The sequence below is a fragment of the Anas platyrhynchos genome, chromosome 3 (genome assembly GCF_047663525.1).
Source record: "Anas platyrhynchos isolate ZD024472 breed Pekin duck chromosome 3, IASCAAS_PekinDuck_T2T, whole genome shotgun sequence".
Taxonomy (NCBI): domain Eukaryota; kingdom Metazoa; phylum Chordata; class Aves; order Anseriformes; family Anatidae; genus Anas; species Anas platyrhynchos.
Window position 1 is genome coordinate 107,563,989 of NC_092589.1, and position 20,255 is coordinate 107,584,243.

General features: G+C 35.8%; 1 long non-coding RNA gene across 5 annotated transcripts in view; it reads left to right on the forward strand.

Annotated features, from left to right (window-relative positions):
* LOC106019471 (uncharacterized) overlaps nt 1–20,255 on the forward strand; it is an 89,865-nt gene that overhangs the window by 12,004 nt on the left and 57,606 nt on the right. For 3 of the 5 annotated variants that reach the window (XR_011808577.1, XR_011808578.1, XR_011808579.1), the window contains exons 3-5: nt 1,285–1,399; nt 10,179–10,238; nt 10,687–10,888. This is a non-coding gene — a long non-coding RNA (uncharacterized lncRNA). Of the gene's footprint in view, nt 1–939; nt 1,173–1,284; nt 1,400–10,178; nt 10,239–10,686; nt 20,248–20,255 lie in introns of those variants that run through there. The other 2 variants (XR_002405606.4, XR_002405612.4) reach the window with 2 other exon arrangements.

Consider the following 20,255-nt stretch of genomic DNA (forward strand, 5'->3'; position numbering starts at 1 on the left):
GGCTTAACTGCCTTTGGTTATTTTTTTTCTGAAAGATGTAGTAAGTAAATTTCTCAGTGTGGGGTGAAGCTGAGAAGATGATGGATAAACTCTGGTCAACTGATGCTACTCTACCAAGTTTATTTTATACATATCACATAGTTCCTTATGTGCACATGTGAATTTTGGGTAACCTAAGAATGGCTTCTGTGTGTTCAAAGGTGGATGCTGCTTGTGTTGTCCTCTGTGTGGCTGTAGGAGAGTGATGATAATGCAGAAAAATGTTTTCATACAATTAACTAGATAGTTGTAAAATGCTTTTTCACCGGGGGGATCTGTAGCTGACTAATTGTGGTATCTTCTAGCTACATCTTTCAAAACAAAAATTGTGCTGGAGTCTGTTCTCTGCTTTTGATGCCAGCTAGCATAGTTTGGCTGCATCTTTACAAATAAAATATTTTAGAACTCAGGACAGGGTAACCACATCCAAACTGCTTACTGGGAATGGTATCTGTTCTAGACTTATTAAATCATTGCCAGAAATAGTTTGGGAAATCTTGTCTGCGATTCTAAAAACCTAATGATTCAGGTATTTATATTTCTATTATGGCAAGTATACTTGTGCATTGCATAATTTTCTAGTACATATGCATCCTTAAAAGGGAATTTCCCTCATCTGTTTTAGCAGCGAGATACAGCTTTGTATTAGAATGCCTAAATTAGTATGTTGATATATAAACATCCATGGAGTGCTGGTTGTCTACACTCCAATTATGGAGGGAAAAAATCAACTCAGTAGAGTTACTGGAGCTTATTCATCTTTTAGTGAAGGGTGATTCATAGTCATTGACCACAGAACAGGGACAATCAGTGCATTTTTGAATCATAGTGTACATAAGAAATCCAAATGGGCATGACAGGTATGAAAGGGCCTATATAGGGTGCTTGTGCCTTTGTGGAACAAGAGCTGGAGACTAGATAGGGTATTTTGAACAACACTAGGTGCCCTTGTTTAGGCAGCTGAACCTGACTTGGTCACTTTGAGAATACAGTTCATGCAAGATGCTTTACATTCCCATTTGAAGGTGGGATATATAAGTCCCTGGAAACTCTTAATTCTCTCCATAACTTTAAATAGAATCTGGCATGGTTCTACCATTATTGCCTGCTGGGTGACTGCAGGATCTACAAAAGTAGGTTTGATCGAATATTTGCCCATATATTTGAAGCTCACTACTATATTGAAAAGAAATATGTAGTTTAACAATATTTTGTTTTTTGTGTTGTTTTTTTTTTTTTTTCTAGAAAGAAATGAAAGATTCTCTGTAATGATTCTGCTTTCATTCTAACATATCAGTAGAGGAGATATGCTCTGATATGCAGGAGATGATGGGAAAATCAGGCCTGAACACACACAAAGGTAAGAATTCACTTATGATGTTTAACAATAGTATCAGCTTATACAATGTTCCTTGCAAAGATCTCCTATGTTATCATCAAAGGAAGATCTGAGCTTCTCTTATCACTGTTTATGAGAATATGAAAGCAAGACTTCTTAGCAGTATGGGAATGACTGCCTAGCTGATTAAATTCTATTCTCTTTATGTTTTGTGGTTAGTGGTGGTGGTTGTTTTTTGTTTTGTTCTGTTGTTGTTGTTGTTTTTTAATGGATTCACTGCTGAATCCAAATTAGAGGAACTATTTGAATGCAAATTATAGATTTTTTTTTCCTGTTTCATTTGTCTTCTGTATTGCATGTAGTTAGCAGCTGGAGTGCTGCAGAGTTGGCCTCTGTGAGAATATATCAGGGACTGCCCTGTGACGAACAGAGACATTTCTAGATGGTTCCAGCCAGCTCTGCTGTGGACCCAGCAGTTAGTGTCACCTCTGTAAAAACATAACTTAGAAAAGGCAAAAAGCAATGGACAGGCAGGAGGAAGGAAGCAAAAAGAATGAAAAACAGTTGCAGGAATATCAAGCTGAGAAGAGGAGAAGCAAGAGGAGGAGGAGGAGGAGAAGAAGGCGGTGGAGCACAAGGATGAAGAGGCACTCAGTGGTGCTGGAGCAGATATCCACTGCTGCTCATGCAATCATAGAATCATAGAAACATAGAATAGTTTGGGTTGGAAGGGAACTTAAATATCATCTAGTTCCAACTCCCCTGCAGGGACACGTCCCACTAGATCAAGTTGCTCAAAACCCTGTCCAACCTGGCCTTGAACATTTCCAGGGACTGGGCATCCACAACTTCTCTGGGCAACCTGTTCCAGTGTCTCACCACCTTCTGAGTAAATAATTTCCTCTTTATATCTATTCTAAACCTACCCTCTTTCAGTTTAATGCCATTATACTTTGTTCTATCACTACATTGTCTGACAAAGAGTCCCACCAATTTTCCTGTAAGACACTGGAAGGCCTCTATAAGGTCTCCCTGGGGTCTTCTCTTCTCCAGGCTGAACAACCTGAATTTCCTTGGTCTGCCCTTGTAGGAGAGGTGCTTTGGCCCCTTGATTGTCTTCATAGCCTTCCTCTGGACTTGTTCTAGTACTTCCACGTCCTTCTTGTGCTGGGAACCCCAGAGCTGAACACAGTACTCCAGACGGGGTCTCATGAGAGCAGAGCAGACAGGAAGAATCACCTTCCTCGACCTGCTGGCCACAATTCTGTTGATACAGCATAGGACGTGGTTGGTTTACTGGGCTGCAAGCATACATTGCCAGAGCATGTTGAGTTTCTTGTCAACCAACACCCCCAGGTACTTCTCATCATGGCTGCTTTCATAGAATCATAGAATATCATGAGTTGGAAGGGACCCGTAAGGATTATCAAGTCCAACTTTCAATCCATTCTCTGCTCAATCTGTGTCTGTGATTAGGATTGCCCCAACCCTGATGCAGGACCTTGCACTTGGCCTTGATGAATCTGATGAGGTTCACACAGGCACACCTCTCAAGCCTGTCCAGGTCCCTCTGGATGACATCCCTTCCCTCCAGCAAGTCGACTGCACCACACAGCTTGGTATCATCAGCAAACTTGCTGAGGGTGCACTCAATTTCACTGTCCATGTCACTGACAAAGATGTTAAACAATATCAGCACTGACCCTTGAAGAACACAACTCGTTACTGATCTCCACCTGGATATTGAGCCATTGACTGCAACTCCTTGTGTACAATCATCCAGCCAATTCCTTACCTACCAAGTGGTCTGGCCATCTACCACGGTAGAGCAGGTGAATATTTCCTGAAGGGGCTGTGGCCTATGGAGAGCCCACATTAGAGCAGTTTTACTGAGAGGTCTACAGCCCATGGGAGTACAGTACTGCTGGTAGAGCAGGGGAAAGTGTGAGAGAATAAGTGGGAGAGAGGGACTATTATGCAATGGCCACAATCTTCCAACCCACTTCCCCCCTGCACCATTTGGGACAGAGAGTAGAGGAGCTGGGAGTGAAGGAGTGAAATTGAGCCTGGGAGAGGGGGAAGGAAAGGTGTTGCAAAGGTTGTCGTAAAACAAACCCAATTTGTTTTATTTGGCAATAAATTAATTTTCCAAGCGGTTTTGCCTGTGACAGCTACTTGTAAGCAATCTTCCTGTCTTTATCTCACCCGCCAAGCCTTCTCATCCTACTTTTTCCCCCTGCCCCTCTCTCTTGGAGGAATGAATGAGCAGCTGGCTGGGTGTTTGGCTGTTTGCCAAGGCTAAACCAACACAGCTTCAAATACAGTTGAGATTAGCATATAATGCTAATGTAATGCATAGCCTTTACTAATGATTTTTAAGAAAACAACCTTAAAAAAATTAATTAGGAACTGAGTTTTTTTGTGATATTGTAACTAACATGTGTAGCATACATTTTTAATTAAGTTGCCTAAACTGGGGCTAAAGCAGAGGAACAGACACTAAGGGCTTGACTCATTTGCCAGTACACAAGAATCTTATGCCATATGAAGTAACCTGGGAGATAGCTGGCACTTCAGGACTTCCTGTAGGTCTTAGGTCTTTTCTGAGGATTGCATGTACATATTTTTCTTATGACATCTGAAGTTACACTAGATGCTAACAGCTAGTTATCTCTTTAGAGATAACCATATGTCTCTTTAGACTCTGCTAACTGAACAGACTACATTTCTTCAGACTAATGTAGCAAATCTGTAAACACCTAAGTATGGATACTTCCATTTAAGTGACAATGTCAAACTGAATTTTACCCTTCATAAACATTTTATTTATTTAATTTTTTTTTATTTAATTTTGTTTTATTTTATTTTTTATGGTTACTATTTGCAGATGTGAGATACGAGGTCTGCTCTTTCTTTAGCTTGACAATTAAATATTTCATCTCCACATTCACATGAGGTGCTTCCATACCAGGTTCCATTTATTGTGGTAACTGAAGAAATATATTTACAATTTGGATGAATCTGTATCTATTGGACAATCCAGAAAAAATAAATAAATACATAAAATTCTACATTAAAATAGATTCTGTCAAATTTGCTCCACCTTAAGCAGAATACTATGTACACAGAGGCCCTTTGTAGTTTTAAAGTTTGAGAAATATGCTATAAGTAAATTAAAACTAATCATCTTTCATTTAGGCTGTAGGTCTTCTCAGAATGACTCATACCCTCATCATTATCTTACCCTTCCAGCATTACTAAAATGGTACTGTAATTAAGATCAGTATCTTACAGAATTTATCCTGAGGAAGTTTACAACAGAAAAAGAGTATGTTTTAATTTTTGACAGTATGAGACATAACCTCCCTTTATGTTCATAAAATTGACAGTATATGACTCCACTATATGGTAAAGAAATCTTCTATATGATTAATGTATTTAAATACACTGCTTATGATTGCAGAATACCAAATAGGTAAAACTAATCTACCACTCTATTAGGAATAAAGTGACTTCAACAATCAGAATTAAAATGCTTAATAGAGTTGCTCCAATGTTCAGCTCTATTTTCAGTCATTTCAAGTATACATGATAAGCAAGGAACATTACCTGAATCAGTATTTTCAAAGACATAAAATACAGATAGAAGGATAGAGAAGTATGTACAAAGACACAAAAATTAAACAGTCTTTCCCCCAGGTTTTACAGAAATATTTAAGTATTGATATAATATATTAAATAATTCAGGTAAATATATGCATGAAATATTCTCTGTTAAAGACCTTTCTTAAAACAAAAAAATACAAATAAATAAACAAACAAGCATACAAAGTCCACAATCAACTTCAGAGGCAAAAAGCAATCATTTTTATCCAACTTCACGAAAAGTGTTCAACTTCATTATGTTAAGCAAGTTTTAAATCAACACCTGTGGACAGCTATGTAATCAACAGTGTGACCAGTTTGTTTTAACAGCTCAAGAGCAGAATTTTTACATTAAGATCTTCATTGTGATTGTAGTAGTGTACACATGGTGGGATTAGTGAAGATGATAAGAAAAGTTATGATTAGTTGTTTGGTTTTTTTGTGGCTGTTTTGTGTTTTTTGTCCACACTTAGGAGGTACTTTTATGGACCATGCTAAAGACTCAAGTACCTCAATCATCTCTATTACGCACACAAATAAAAAATATGAATTTAATTTATGATCCCTATTATTATGTCAGTTTATTTTGCAAGTAGACATTTATTAAGTAAATATGATTAGGAGTAACCTAATATAATAATAACTCTAATATTAGGAGTATTACAGTGTAAAAGTTACCCTCTGATGTTTGTGTTTTTATACCTAACCTATCATGCAGAGAATAAGGCAGACCAGGAACTGCTAGGTGAAAAAAAAAAAAATAGACTAAAAATTAATAAAATAAAAGCTAAAAGTCAAGTAGAAATTTCTGGTTTTAGAAAACCTTGTGTGTTTTACAGTTAATATTAAGGATATTCCTGACACTGTCTTCTTACAAATTTGTATGAGAAACATAACATCTTGACATCAACAGTCTAAAATACAGTAACTATCTTTGCTTCCCAGCATTTTATTTTTATATTACTTCATAGATAATTTCATATTACATGAGGGATCTAGAACTAAAAACACAGCTATTTTTATGACAGTTGGCACTTTTTATCCTATCCTGTCAGAAATGTCAAAGCAAGAAAATTTAAGAAATGCGTCTGTCCTGTAAAGATATTTGCAGTGTTTTAGTGGACTTTTAATCATTTTTAAATAAGCTAACTTCAGTTCTTGAAGTAACCTAGCAACAGAAATAGAGATTCATATGAGTTTCTTTGCTTCAGACTTGCTATCCTGATTTCAAAGAGATCCAAAGGACCAAATAGATGAAATTATATGAATAGATCAATTCAGGAAAAATTATTATTATTGTTGTTGCTGTTTTTATTATTATTATCATTATTATTATTATTATTATTATTATTATTATTATTATTATTATTATTATTATTATTATTATTATTATCTTTATTACAGGCCCTGATTTCCCACATAGAAAATTAGAAAAATAGTCCCTTAACATTTCACTTATAGAAAATTAGAGGAGGAGGAATACTCTTAACTCTAGGGATGCATATGAATAAAAGCATCTCATTACCTCTTTGGAAATGTGATTGAAAAATATCTTCATTGAAGACAATGAAATGGAACTGCATGTACCAATTTCACTGACTTTGCTATTCTGTGAAAGGACCTTGCTCTGTTCATCATTTCTTGGGGCCTTCTTAACTGTATGAAACTTTTAAATCATTCAGCTCTGCTGGTCGGTGTGATAGTAGATTACAGAGGCAGCACTTCAAAGCTGCAGGAGCATGATCCATTTTCACTTTCTTTTGAAGAGACATGCCAGAGTTATTCCAGCCAGTTCAAAAGGCAGGGAAACAGGGAAATCAAAGCGATAATAGAAAGTACAAACAAAGCCTAATGTCTGCTGGGCCTGATTCCCATACTTCAGCCCTTCCAAGCACAGAAGGTTGACACTTCTTGTCCTTTACATTTAAAGGCCAGTTCATCCTCCCCTGTAGATAACAGACAAAGGAGTCAGTAGCATACAAGCATCTTCTCTTTCTTCTTTATTTCTTCTTTCCTGAGTTGGTCCTACCTTTGTGTGCTAATAGATATCATTTACTTTTGTGTTGTCTATCATACTTTTATTTTTTAACTACATATATTATCTGCAGCCCTTTTCTGAAATAGAAACTGACCCCTCTGGCTGCTATTCCTTTTTAACTGGGCTGCAGTCCTCTATGCCAGCTACTGCTAATTGGTCCCTTAGTTGCAGCTAGAGAAATAATTGGTTTATATTGGTTTCTTTGAACCATGATAGTATCTTTATATCTTATTCACAATACTCCTGAATACCCATCATGCTGAAAGATTCAGAAGTTCAGAGCTTTAAAAATTCTAATACATTTAGTATTAAAAACTAGTTCTCAGAGTGTGTCTTTGGATTTAAGTAAAGTTGCCAGTCTTAAACCATATATTCTGGGGTAATTATAGATGGAGATTGTGCACAGAGTCATTCGTGGGGGTTCAGCAATCAAAGAATCTGCTGCTGTCTGACCTAGTAGAATACAGTTAACTTGTTTCCCCATAGAAATACATGTACACCCTTCACTGAAATCCTGCCAAATGAGGTAACATACATCTTTATAGTGGGCTGCAACCATACCAAGAGAATACTTAAAGGTCACAGTCAGAGCTCTAAAAGACACTGATAGATTATGATGCAGAGCGGTGACAGGATATATTATTTGCTGAAAAAGGTAACAGTGGCAACATGCCCACTTCCCCAGCTCCTGGAGCACAGCCAGGTACTGGCTATGGTATGGTATTATGACATAAATGAGTTTGTAAAGCACATTTAATGGTGTATCAACTTGTTTCATTTACCTGATAACAGCTTTTTATCATTCTTAAGAGTTTGCAATTTATTCTGTTTGCTTTTCATTTTTCTTTGCAGTGCATAAGCCATCCAATAAATTTTTGGCATGAATTTCAATGCTGTTTACATTATTAGACCAGCAAATGTGAGGTTATTGCACTTTATGGGATCATTTTGATTTGTTGTTTGTTCAGCTTCTCTTTTCATCAGTGTCCAGCAACAGTATTCTCTAATTGTTCCATTTATTTTGTTGAAATAGTAATCAACCGTGTATTGGAAGTAATCAGCTTTAGGAAAATGAATACTTTTTGATTATTTTTACCTATATACTCTTGTTGCAACTTCCAAGATGTGACTTTAAAGATGTTTAGTGCAATTTTTGGCATACTTCCACTAAAATTTTGTAACTCCATTTTAAATGAAAAAATATTTTGTTAAAGTGAAAGATTGGAATTCAGGTTAAGTGGTTTATTTCCTGAGTTCTCTTACAGCTCTCTGAGTACTTTGGATTCTGTGATTAGATGGGACAAAGTCACTTTGGACTCACATGTCAGTGTTTCTCATGCACCTTTAAATTTAAACGAGTAAAGCACAAGCACCCAAACAGTAGGTAGCTGGATTATTGAAGGCAGAACTTTATAATGAGATTTGTCTGAGTGCTTCATGAAACAGCATATTAGCTACAACAAACTGTAATGAGCTTTAAAGACTCATCTACCTATTCTTTCACAGCTACTGAAAGATCACGTCCCTGGAGAATTTACTATAAACGCAGGAATGCTACAATCAATTTTATAGTACAAGTGTATGAATAGGGATATGTGCACCTTCTATTAAGGTTTTGTCCACTTCTATTTTTGAAGTATAAAGATTTTAGGATTCACTGGCTTGCTATATATTAATGTTTTAACCTTGCATTGAGGATATTGATCTTAAATGTAAATTGCAGCATCTGCACTCTTCAGGTCCTAAGTTATCAACAAGTCAGATTGACCTGCACATATTATAGAGGTTATTGTGAAGCTTATTTCAATTGATTCATTTTATTCAGCAAATGAGTTAGAAAAGGATAGAATTTTAGATTTCGTGACCTGAAACTATGTGTACTGAATACTAAGGTCTCTGAGGTTGATTGAATATATTTTTAAATTGATTTTGTTTGTTTGCTTTTTATCTGTTGTGTAGAACTTCATTCTGTTAAATTACAAAACAATAATTACTGATACCCTAAAGGAGAAGTTGGAAACATTAGTGCAAGAACACTATTTCAAGATGTCTTTAAATTCAGTGCAGCAGAACAACATAGTCAATAGGCAAAGCAACCACCCTAAGTTGAATTGAAATCTGAGAACTCTCATGCAACAAATTAAATTAACCATTTAACACATAATAGCACAACCATGAATAAAGATGGTTACAAAGAAAAAATGATTGCAAACACTCAGATAGTACCTGTTTTATTGATCTATAATAATAATAATTTATGTCAGATGGAGCCATTATTGGAGAATGAGGTGTTTTAGATGTTAATTCCAAGGAACTTAAAATGAATAAAATAAAAGTTTAACATGCAAAAAATATTTTTAGTGGGAAAATGTTTTATCATTCATGCACACATACTTTCATGCTCTTTGAACAGAATTTCAGAAGGAAGATAATCTGTACCATATCTTTAAAAACACCTGAACAATTTAATTCAATTTCTTCAGTGCTGAGATATATTTAAAACAATTTCTCTTTAACCTACACAAGGGTTGCATGTTTTTCCTTTGTTTCCAACAGTTGAGTTATCTGGGTTATCCTGGGATGTGTCACCCAGTATACCTGCGTGGAAGATAGGCATTTTAGGATTGCAATGAATCATGTGCATGTAGGGTGTTCAAATTAAGTGAAGCCTATGGAATTTAGCTAAGTGCAGATTCAGCTCAAACAGATACAATTAGCATTGAAATAACATTTAATTATAATTTATAAGTTTATAAGTTTAACATATATAAACAACTTTTTTTTTTTACTTTGTGGTTAATTATTCTCCTATGTGATCTTAGCAATTATATTTTGGAGTGATATTTAACCAAATCCTCTGGTAGACGACAATATAATCAATGGTTTATTTAAATACATTTACCTTCAGCCTTTGCATAGTTTTTATAGTTTTAGCAAGATCTCTCTATCTCTGAAAGTAATTACTGCATTACAAGTTCTGTCACTGCATTACATAAACATACCTTTTTTTAGAAAGCAAGGAGGAATTACAGATCTCTGTAATTCAAAACATAAGATGATTAGTTTAAAATTATATCTACCAAAATAATGTATCTCTCAAATCTGTCTTTTCTGTAGGTGTTACAGAATTTGTGGCATATATTAGAGGATTAATTTGAAACATTTTTTCTCCCTGAGGTAAGCTCAGAATATCATCTGCTGATTATTTCTTTTGATGAAACTGTATTTATAAATTTGTTTCCAGAGTGCAGTGCATTCTCACTTATTGCACTGCTGCAAAATTTAAAAAGAATTTTCAAAAAAATTATTCTTGAGATGCTCCTTTTCTTTCCCCCTCTCTTTAATTTTTGTGAATTGTTGTAAACAGATTGATTTCATTTAAAAGATAATCAGGGACAAATCTTAGCAGATTCATACTTTTTTTTTTTTTTTTTTTTTTTTTTTTATATATGTGGGCAGAATTAGGAGTTGTTCCTATCACTTTTCTATCACCATAGCCTGAAATAAAAGAAAAACTTTACATACAACTATGCAGATTTTGGGTTAGTACCATATTGGCCATAAATATAAATTTGAGTGAAGCTGTCCTAAATCTTACTCTACTGCTTTCTTATCCTACTGGAAGCTTCAGCTGTGAAACTATACTGACTTGCACCCTTGAAGATGTTGTATCATGGATGTTGACCCATATGTCACCATTCCTGTGTGCAGACAAGGAATACACTCAGTGAAAGCTTGAAGAGGAAAATTCCTTCTTTCAAAATGATGATATGAAAACAATCAAACAACTTGAATGGATTTGAGTTAATGAAATCTCTGATAAAGAGGTAAAGTCTTTACAGATCCTTGAAACTAGTCTGCCTCCCTATGTGTATGTGAGAACAAGAAACAGAGAGATGGTAATGAACCACAGAGCAGGTGGGAATCCAGTTTCTCCCTTTATTTTGTTACCTGAGCTAAGTGGTTTCATAGTTGCTTGGGTATTTCTGCATGATGATGCAACCTATTGTATACCCTTAAGTCACTTTGTGCCTTCTGTATGATTCTATTTTCATAGTACTGGATTCATACGTACTGGATTTTTTTTCTTTATATCATTGAAAGTAACTTTTCTCTAGAGATGAAAATGTACAATTTAATTGATAATTTAATTGCCATGCTTTAAGAATAAGAAACAAAGAGATAAAGTATTATTAAGATCAAATCTTATCAGGAGATCAAATCTTAAAAGCTTTAAACTTACATTAAATTTCTAAGATAAATATTGACTGACTGTATTACTAAAGTTTTTTGTTTGGTGTTTGGTTTTGGGTTGGTTTGGTTTTTAGCACAAACAGCTCACAAACTTCTTGGTACAAATCTTCAGGTATTTTATGAACTGCTGAATTCAATAGCTTAGAGTCAAGTCTGCAAATTACAAGTTCATGCCATCCAGAGGGGACCAAATAATATATCACCAAAGTGGGAGTCAGGTTGATATGCTTGTGTAACTTAGGAGGGAACCACATAGCAATGAGAGGAGTTAAAACACACAGACTGTAACAATAAAGGGTAAATCAAGATTTAAAAAGTCACATGCCCATTTAGATCAAAATTGACCCCCCGATCAACAAACTGAATATAATGAAAATCAGGTTGGATTTGGAGACAGGGACAGGCAATATGAAGGACTGGGAGGTAAAGCAGAAACTCATGTAATTCATAGATTCACTACAAACCAGTTTACTAAAATGTACTTGACATTTAAAAATCCTATGGTGAAGTTTCTATTAAGAAAAGCTGCCATTTTTATAATCAACAGAATTATGTTAAAATCTATTATACCTCCATTTTTTCAAATGAAGGAATTAACACTATCTAAATCTAGGAAAAATCTACAAAGGATAATTTTTACTCATTTTTGTTGGTGGTGATTGCACCTATGAGATTCATTCACCAGATGAAAGGTGTCTACAGGGTAAATCTCTGTCTCATAGAATCATAGAATAGTCCAGGTTGGAAGAGAACTTAAAGACCATCTAGTTCCAAACCCCCTGCCATCGGCAGGGACACCTCCCACTACATCAGATTTCTCAAAGCCTCATCCAACCCAGCCTTGAAGACTTCCAGGGATTGGGCATCCACAGCTTCTCTGGACAACATGTTCTAGTGCCTCACCACCTTCCGAGTGAAGAATTTCCTCTTTAAGCTAAACCCATCCTCTTTGCATTTAAAGCTATTACCTCTTGTCCTATCACTACAGATCTAAGTTTGCCTCTTAAGTATTTTTCAATTTATTGAAAACAAAGTAATTCTATTATATGATCATTCTAATACTTCCATGCTCATCTTGTGCTGGGGGCCCCAGAGCTGAACATAGTACTCCAGGTGTTGTCTCATGAGAACAGAGCAGAGAGGAGAATCACCTACCTCTAACAGGATATGGTTGGCTTTCTGGGCTGCAAACACATTACTGAGTCATGCTGAGCTTCTCATTAACCAACACCCTTCTCATCAGGGATGCTCTCAATCCATTCATCACACAGCCTGTGTTTGTGGCTGGAATTGACCCAACCCAGGTGTAGGACCTTGTACTTGACCTTGTTGAATTTCATGAAGTTCGCACAGGCCCGCCTTTTAAGCCTGTTCAGTCCCTCTGGATGGCATCCCTTCCCTCCAGTGTGTCCATCCCACTACACAGCTTGGTGCCATCGACAAACTTGCTGAGGGTGCACTTGATCCCAATGTCCATGTCACCAGCAAAGATATCAAACAGCATCAGCTCCAATACCAAAACCTAAGGAACACCACTCGTTACTGATCTCTGCTTGGACACTGAGTCATTGACCACAACTCTTTGAGTGCAACCATCCAGCCAATTCCTAAACCAGAGTAATCCATCTGCCAAATCCATGTCTCTCCAATTTAGAGACAATATCATGAGGGACAGTGTCAAATACTTTGCACAAATCCAGGTAGAGCATGTCAGTTGCTCTTCCCCTATCCACCAATGCTGTAACCCCGTTGTAGAAGGCCACCAGAATTTTCAGGTACTATTGGTCCTTAGTGAAGCCAAGCTGACTGTCAATCACCTCGTTATTTTCCACGTGCCTTAGCAGAGTTTTCAAGAGAATCTGTTCCATGATCCTGACAGGCACAAAGGTGAGACTGACTGGCCTGTAGTTCCCAGGTATACCTTTTTTCACCTTTTTTTAAATGGGGGTTATATTTCCCCTCTTCCAGTCAGTGGGAGCTTCACCAGACTGCCACAACTGCCCATGAGGGGGTGATGCCCCTACCTCATCTCTTCCTAAAGAGCCTGTATCCTTCTATGCCAACTCTCCAGTCATGGGAGCTATCCCACCACAGGTCTATAGTGCTAATGAGGTCTCAGCCTTGTGGGCGTGCAAACATCTCTAACTCCTCTTTTTTATTCCCCATGCTACATGCATCAGCATAGAGACATTTAAGTTGGGCACCTGATGAAGCTGATTTACTGGCTGGAGGGGCTGGAATTCCTTTGTGCTGTTCTTCAGGTTCTCTCCTGCTGACCTGTGACCCTTCTCCAGGCTCATCTTCAGTTCAGATCCTCAAAAGACGTTTAGATGTAGAGCTTAGGGATATGGTTTAGTGGGGACTGTTAGTGTTAGGTTAGAGGTTGGACTCGATGATCTTGAGGTCTCTTCCAACCTAGAAATTCTGTGATTCTGTGATTCTGTGATCTATCACTGACACTGGCATCAAACTGGGAGGAGTGGGATGGATTAAGGTTCCTCTCCCATGGCAATTTTAGTTTAAACTTAATGTAAAGCCCTCTTCATCAAATTGGCAAGCATATGGCCAAAGATGATCTTCCCCTTCTCTGATGGATGGACCCCATCAGCTGCCAGTAGACCAGGTTTCTCAGAGTCCCATGGTCTAAGTAGCCCCTCATGGTCTAAGGATCCTTGATCCAAAGTACTGATTAGGCATTTGAGTAATAATAATTAATAATAATAAAAAAATTAGTTTAAACATCAAACAAAAAGATAGGTGGGGAATGGAATTAACTCCATGGCAATATGAGGATCTGAACTGAATGTTTCAAAACTGATTTTTAAATAGGGAAAAATAGCCAGAATATTATATTCCCAGAAGGAAAAACACCTAAGCATCTGGTGACTGCTTCACATGCTTATACTAATTAAGCATGTCCACAATGAGGTAACTGAGTAGCCAGGAAATTTTGAAGATTGTTGTCAGCAGCCTCATGAAAAAGCCAGTCTATAAAGATTGATTTTATATCAAACTTCCATACCATAATGAAAAGTTATATCCAGTATTGATAATGGAGTGTGAGACATCTTCATTTCTTTATTCCAGCAAGTGAATCACTTTGTTTCTCTCACTCCATGCCATATGTAAGGAGCCAAATTATAGCCAAAGGTTCTAGTTAAGTGAAACATTGTCTTAATCTTACTGGTACTCTATCATAATACATTTGTTAATAGGAAACTGGCATTTATCTCTGTGAGTGATAATTGATATATTGATCATTTAAGACTTCACCTTACCGCAAGCCATCACACCAAAATCTGTTCATTTGGAAATAACATGTCATACCATGTTACACAGTGTATTCATCCAGTCTTGGCAAGTGAGCAGGTGAAAAGATAAATTATTGACAGCATCTTAGAATTAGTTTGGTTTTCTCAGATAAAACAAAGGGAAAAATCCACATCTGTGTTCTTAACATACATATTTGCTCTCATACATCAAATGTATTTCTATTAACTGATGAGATTAGATGTAGACTGCTTTTAATCTGAAAGAGAAATCTTAGTGGTAAATATGATTCCAATGTGAGTAAAATTAAACACCACTACCTTTATTATCACTGGACATTTTACCTGATTTGGAGGGAATGGGAGGAGTGGGGAGAGCAAGTATTTGCCAAATTTACCAATAGTGGTGAAGAATTATTACGTAATAGGGAAAAAATATGTACGATATGTCCAGTGCCAAAGATGGTAAAAGATTTTATGCAAGAAAAATATGAAACCTGGTGTTTTCTTACTTATTTGATGGCCTTACCTGAAAATGATCATTTATGGTTTGTATCTTATATACTTGTGTGACATTATAGTCCTTCAATGCATTAGAAGTATGCAGAGCATAATGTCTGAAACTTTTTGAAATGTAATACGATTTTATATTTGAGATAATATTAAGCAATATTAAGCAAAAAACTTTTCTAAATTAAAGGGAAAAGTATGGCTTGGGTCAAATACTACACACTCAGGGTATAGTATGTAAATAACATTATTTTAAAAACTTTTTTTGTCTTTGTTGAAACAATCTGATATAAGTCAGACCACAGAACAGGTTACTCTAACTCATACCAGGTTTCTTTCCTGTGGGAGCAAATTATAGGTATGGGGTTCAGTTAAATAAGAATAAACAATGTTTTCCACTAGACATTGACCAGTTCTCATACAGCTCCCCACAGAAAATGACAAGAAAGGTTTGAGTGTCATCTACTTCTTCATGCATATCATATAAATCATAAATCTGGACCTTTCTATGTGCACTATAACTAACCATCTCCAGTGTTATCCTTGCATTCACCAGGTCTGGATTTCATTCATATGTTCTTGGAAATAGAGCAATATGTGAAAATAAGTTGTTCCAACTCTGTCATCAGCTTCTGGAAACTAAGCAGCAAATAAAGTTACCAAGCTAGCCTGTGTAATAATAACTCCTCATAAACATCAACAGAATGACATTCATACCTGGTCCTTTTCTTGCAGTCATATACTATACAACGGATCTGGCGTAATGGAATCATAGAATATATTTGTTTTTTCCTTCATGGAGATTATACCTACATCATTATTCCTACTGTCTGTCAGTTTTGATGTCACTTCAGAAAATATTTGAAAACAGAGAAACACAGCCCAAGTAAACAGCTGTAGATACACAGGCTTAGTTACCAAATGCCCCTTTCATTCCCTTAACAGCTGTTCCCACAACCTACTCATTTCACTACGGTGACTTAATAGCTTCCTTTCCAGGTGCAGCAGTAACAATGACAAATTTGGCAAGCCAAATTTCCCACAATTAACAAACGTGTCTCACCACCTCTGGCTATGGCTCAGGCCACTGAAGACTCCACCAGTGTACAATAAACAAGCAGAAATAAATGTGCCATTCTGGACCAATGCCTCCCACTTCTCAAATTTGGCTTTTACTGCAATATCTTGAAGACCAAATAGCAACATTTTATACCACATCTGAAATACATTTTATTTCAGCTGATATTAATTTGCTTTAACATTGAGTAGGTGGTGTACCTTGAAGAAAGTACAAAACCAAAGAATAAATAGTTCAATAAATATTTACCAGTACTTTTTTACCAGTACTAAATAAAACCAGTACTTTTTCTGTATCACTGCACAAATTCTTCTAATCAGTCTCTGATTTGTAAGACAAGACCAAAAAAATTTTAAATGCACTTTGTCAGGTCTTAGAGAACCGAGAGATACCTCTGACAAGAATGCAAGAATGCAGAGAATGATGGTCCTATACTATTCCTACAAACCACATGAAAGTGCATTATAGGCACTTTTTTTTTTCTCACTGCAAGCTTATTTCAGGTCACCTTATGCAATAACTTTCCGGCCTGATAGGGTGTCACACTGCTTTTCATACTTGGACAACTTCACTGACTTCAGGGAGTTCATTCTGATTTACACCCGTGTAATGGAGCACAAGATCAGGCAGCTGTTCTTTCCCAGGAGACAAGAATTAACATTCCAATTTCAGGGAAAATCTATTGCAGGCCAAGTAAAGACCTTGCAATGTCTTGATGTTAATGTGCTGTATCCTCTCCATGCTAATCATACCAGAACAGAGTTTCAGATGATGGAAATAGTTGTAGCTTCAAAATTTCACCTGAGTTATACCATTCTCACTAGCTGAAGATCCAGCCAGTCACTGTAGTATACTGTAGTACTACACAGTACTGTACAGTACACAGCACAACAGAAGGTGTCTAATCAATTTTTTACATAACTAAATGGGGAAAAATATATTAATGGAACATTATGGTGGTAGTGTCATGTACACAATAGACAACACACTTAAAATTATAGCCCCCCCCCCAAGCAATGTTAATTCAGCTGCTATTAAAGCATTAAAAATAATATAATGTGCTGCAAAACAGAATACAGCATATATGCCAGGGGACTGAGATATCATCACAGAGGGAACTGTAACTTTTAATTTGCTGATTCTGGTGAGCATAAAATCTAACCCTTGGCATTATTTTCCATGTCTTACTTTTATCATTTCACCTCTTTAGTTTTGCTGCAGTTAATTATTTGTAATTTAGGATGGAAAACATTATCTGTTGATCCCATACACTTTATCTCCAGCTCTTGAGAGAGAAATTTCTTTGATGTAAAAATAAGTTACACAATATGAACATGAACAAATTCGCAAATCAACAACACCAAACACTAGAATACAGTTCTGAGCAGAAAAGCTAAAGTTATATGGCCCTCCTCAAGTCAAGATCCTACCAGTAAAAAAAATTAATTCTTAGAGGCCAATGGTATGATTTTTTTTTTTTCTAAATTGTCATTAGTGACAATTCAAGGTCCAGGAAATTCACTGCCAAAATCAAAGTAATTTAAATTTAACCTTTACAGATTTCAGAAAATAGTCATAGAAGACATTAGATTCTATTACTAGTATGTAATAGAATCACACTTCTATACTATTTCCTCTAAGTCCCATTTGCACTGAAGATTGTACGAAAATATTTATGACTTAAAATGGTACGTAGTTATGTGGCTACCATTTATGTTGAAGAAAATTTCAATAAAATGTGTTTTTATTGTGGAAAGAAAAACATGGAAACTTATATGGAACATCGTGTGGTTTGCATGCACAAAAAACTCTCAGAGAATCAGCACTCCTTATATCTTTTATCCAAAGCAGCCTTAAGCAAAGATAAACAACCTTTTATAAGTTAAAAAAGAATTGATTCAGTTCAGTGAAGTGATGGATGATATAGGGCTACAAGGTAACTAATTATTAACTGTAACATTAAACAAGTAGTTAACAAAGATTAATCTTCAAGTCAGTTTACAACAAGCACAGATAACTCATTAGATGATTATTTTTTTTCTTTGTGCCGGAATAATAGGAATGATGCACAACTCTCATTAATGAGGATGTTATTTCCTCTCTGCGTGAAGACTTTTGAAATTTTTTTGTTTGAACATCATGTTTGATATGCACAGAAAAGGCTATGAAGCAGATGGATCTTAATTGGACAAGCAACTAGAATTTAGAGTTAAACATGAATTACTAATTAGTTTTCTTTTTTAAGATTAACCTTTTCTATATTGCTCTGCAGGACTGTAATTTCCTATTAAAATCATGATTTTGTCATGTTGATAAGATATTGACTCAATGTTTATTCAATAAAATTTGTTTTAAAATATTAAATATGGAAATCCATGTAATATTATAGACTCTTTCAAAGTTCTGCTGAAACATATGCTTGGCACGTGGAACAAAATATAGCTTTGAAAAATTATTGTCTTCTGAAATGTTGTATTTGTTTTGAACCATAAAATGGTTTTAAAATATCACTCAAATACTATATTTACAAAACTTTATTTTCCCAGAGGTTTTCCTTTACTACTTAAATCTAGATATGGAAATTCGTCTTTAAAAAAAATAAATTAAGAATCTTTCTTTCAAGAGAAATAATCACAACAGTATGATTCCATTAACAGGAAGGATAGATTGCTTTTTTTTCCAGTCTCAAAATGCAAATATAAATACATGATAATAAATAGGTTGTGTCTACGAACATCAAGAAATAACTCCACATCACAGCAACATCTTTCAGTAGTACTCTTCTGTCAAGAGAAGGCATTACAATAAATTTATCCAGTTTTAGATCCTTATTCAGAGTATTTTGCTGTTTTTCTTCTTTGTACATTTTCAAATGAACAGAAGAATCAATGACTCTCATTTTATTCTAAAGACAATTTGTCATGTCTGAATAATAAAAGTTTAGGAAACAGTTCCTATCAGTCCATTCTTTAATTAATTTTAAGTTAAAATAAAACTATAGAAAAATATTCTCTACAGATTTATGACCTAGACAATTCAGTTTTTCTCTTAGGTATATGGCCCCTCTCCAGATATGCTTCAAATTTATTCTCAGAAGCCACCTTTCATTTAAGATTATCTTGAATTTAGTCTTAACCTTGAGGTCAAGCTGAAAAACACATCAACTGAGAAAAATAAGCATGAATGAGTGATGTGCGTTTCAGTAAATCTGTTGTGTGCTCATCAGGTAGCTAAAATCTAGCAGGCTGAATCTGAAGTCATTCTTTCTACTTCTGAGTCTTCAGTGAGTGATCTAGAAAACTAGAATATTATTATATATCTGAAATGAAAATAAAATCACTCGTTTTTTGAGGTAAATCTGTATCCACAACTTTAACTTCACTTTTCAAAGGACACAGAACATTAAATGGTGTCATTATGTAGATGCAATATCCTTTACCCAACAGAGTGTGACCACTGATATCCTACAGAGTTTCAATCTTATGAGTCAAGAAAGAGTTATTTGGGCTTGTCTCGGAGTATTCAAGTAACTATCAACCATCTGTAGGACGTATAAAAGCATATGCATTTTCTTACAAGAAAAAACAAAGGTCTCTAGTTTAGTGTTCTCTGGCCAATAGACAAGGCCAATGGAAAGGAACCAAATTCTAGATATTTTTCCCATCCATCACAAGGATAGATGCCCCATCCCTGGAGGTGTTCAAAACCAGGCTGGAAGAGGCCATGGGCAACCTGATACAGGTGACATCCCTGTCTATGGCATGGGGGCTGGAAATAGATCATCTATAAGGTCCCTTCCAACCCAAGCCATTCTATGATTCTAGTAGGTGAACTTCCCAAACCTGATTTCAAATTTTAACATGATGTTCTTTGTTTTTATTCTCTGTGTACCTTACTTAGTTTTACTATCCAAAATATCCTGTGGCAAACCTCTCATTTTGACCACATACCATGCAAAACAATTACTATTACTTGTTGTTTTGAATAAGGTGAGAACTATTGTTCCTTGTTCACATTTTCCACAATCCTCACAATTCTACAGACTTCTGCTGTACTTCCCTCCCTCATCAGTCTTCTTTTTTC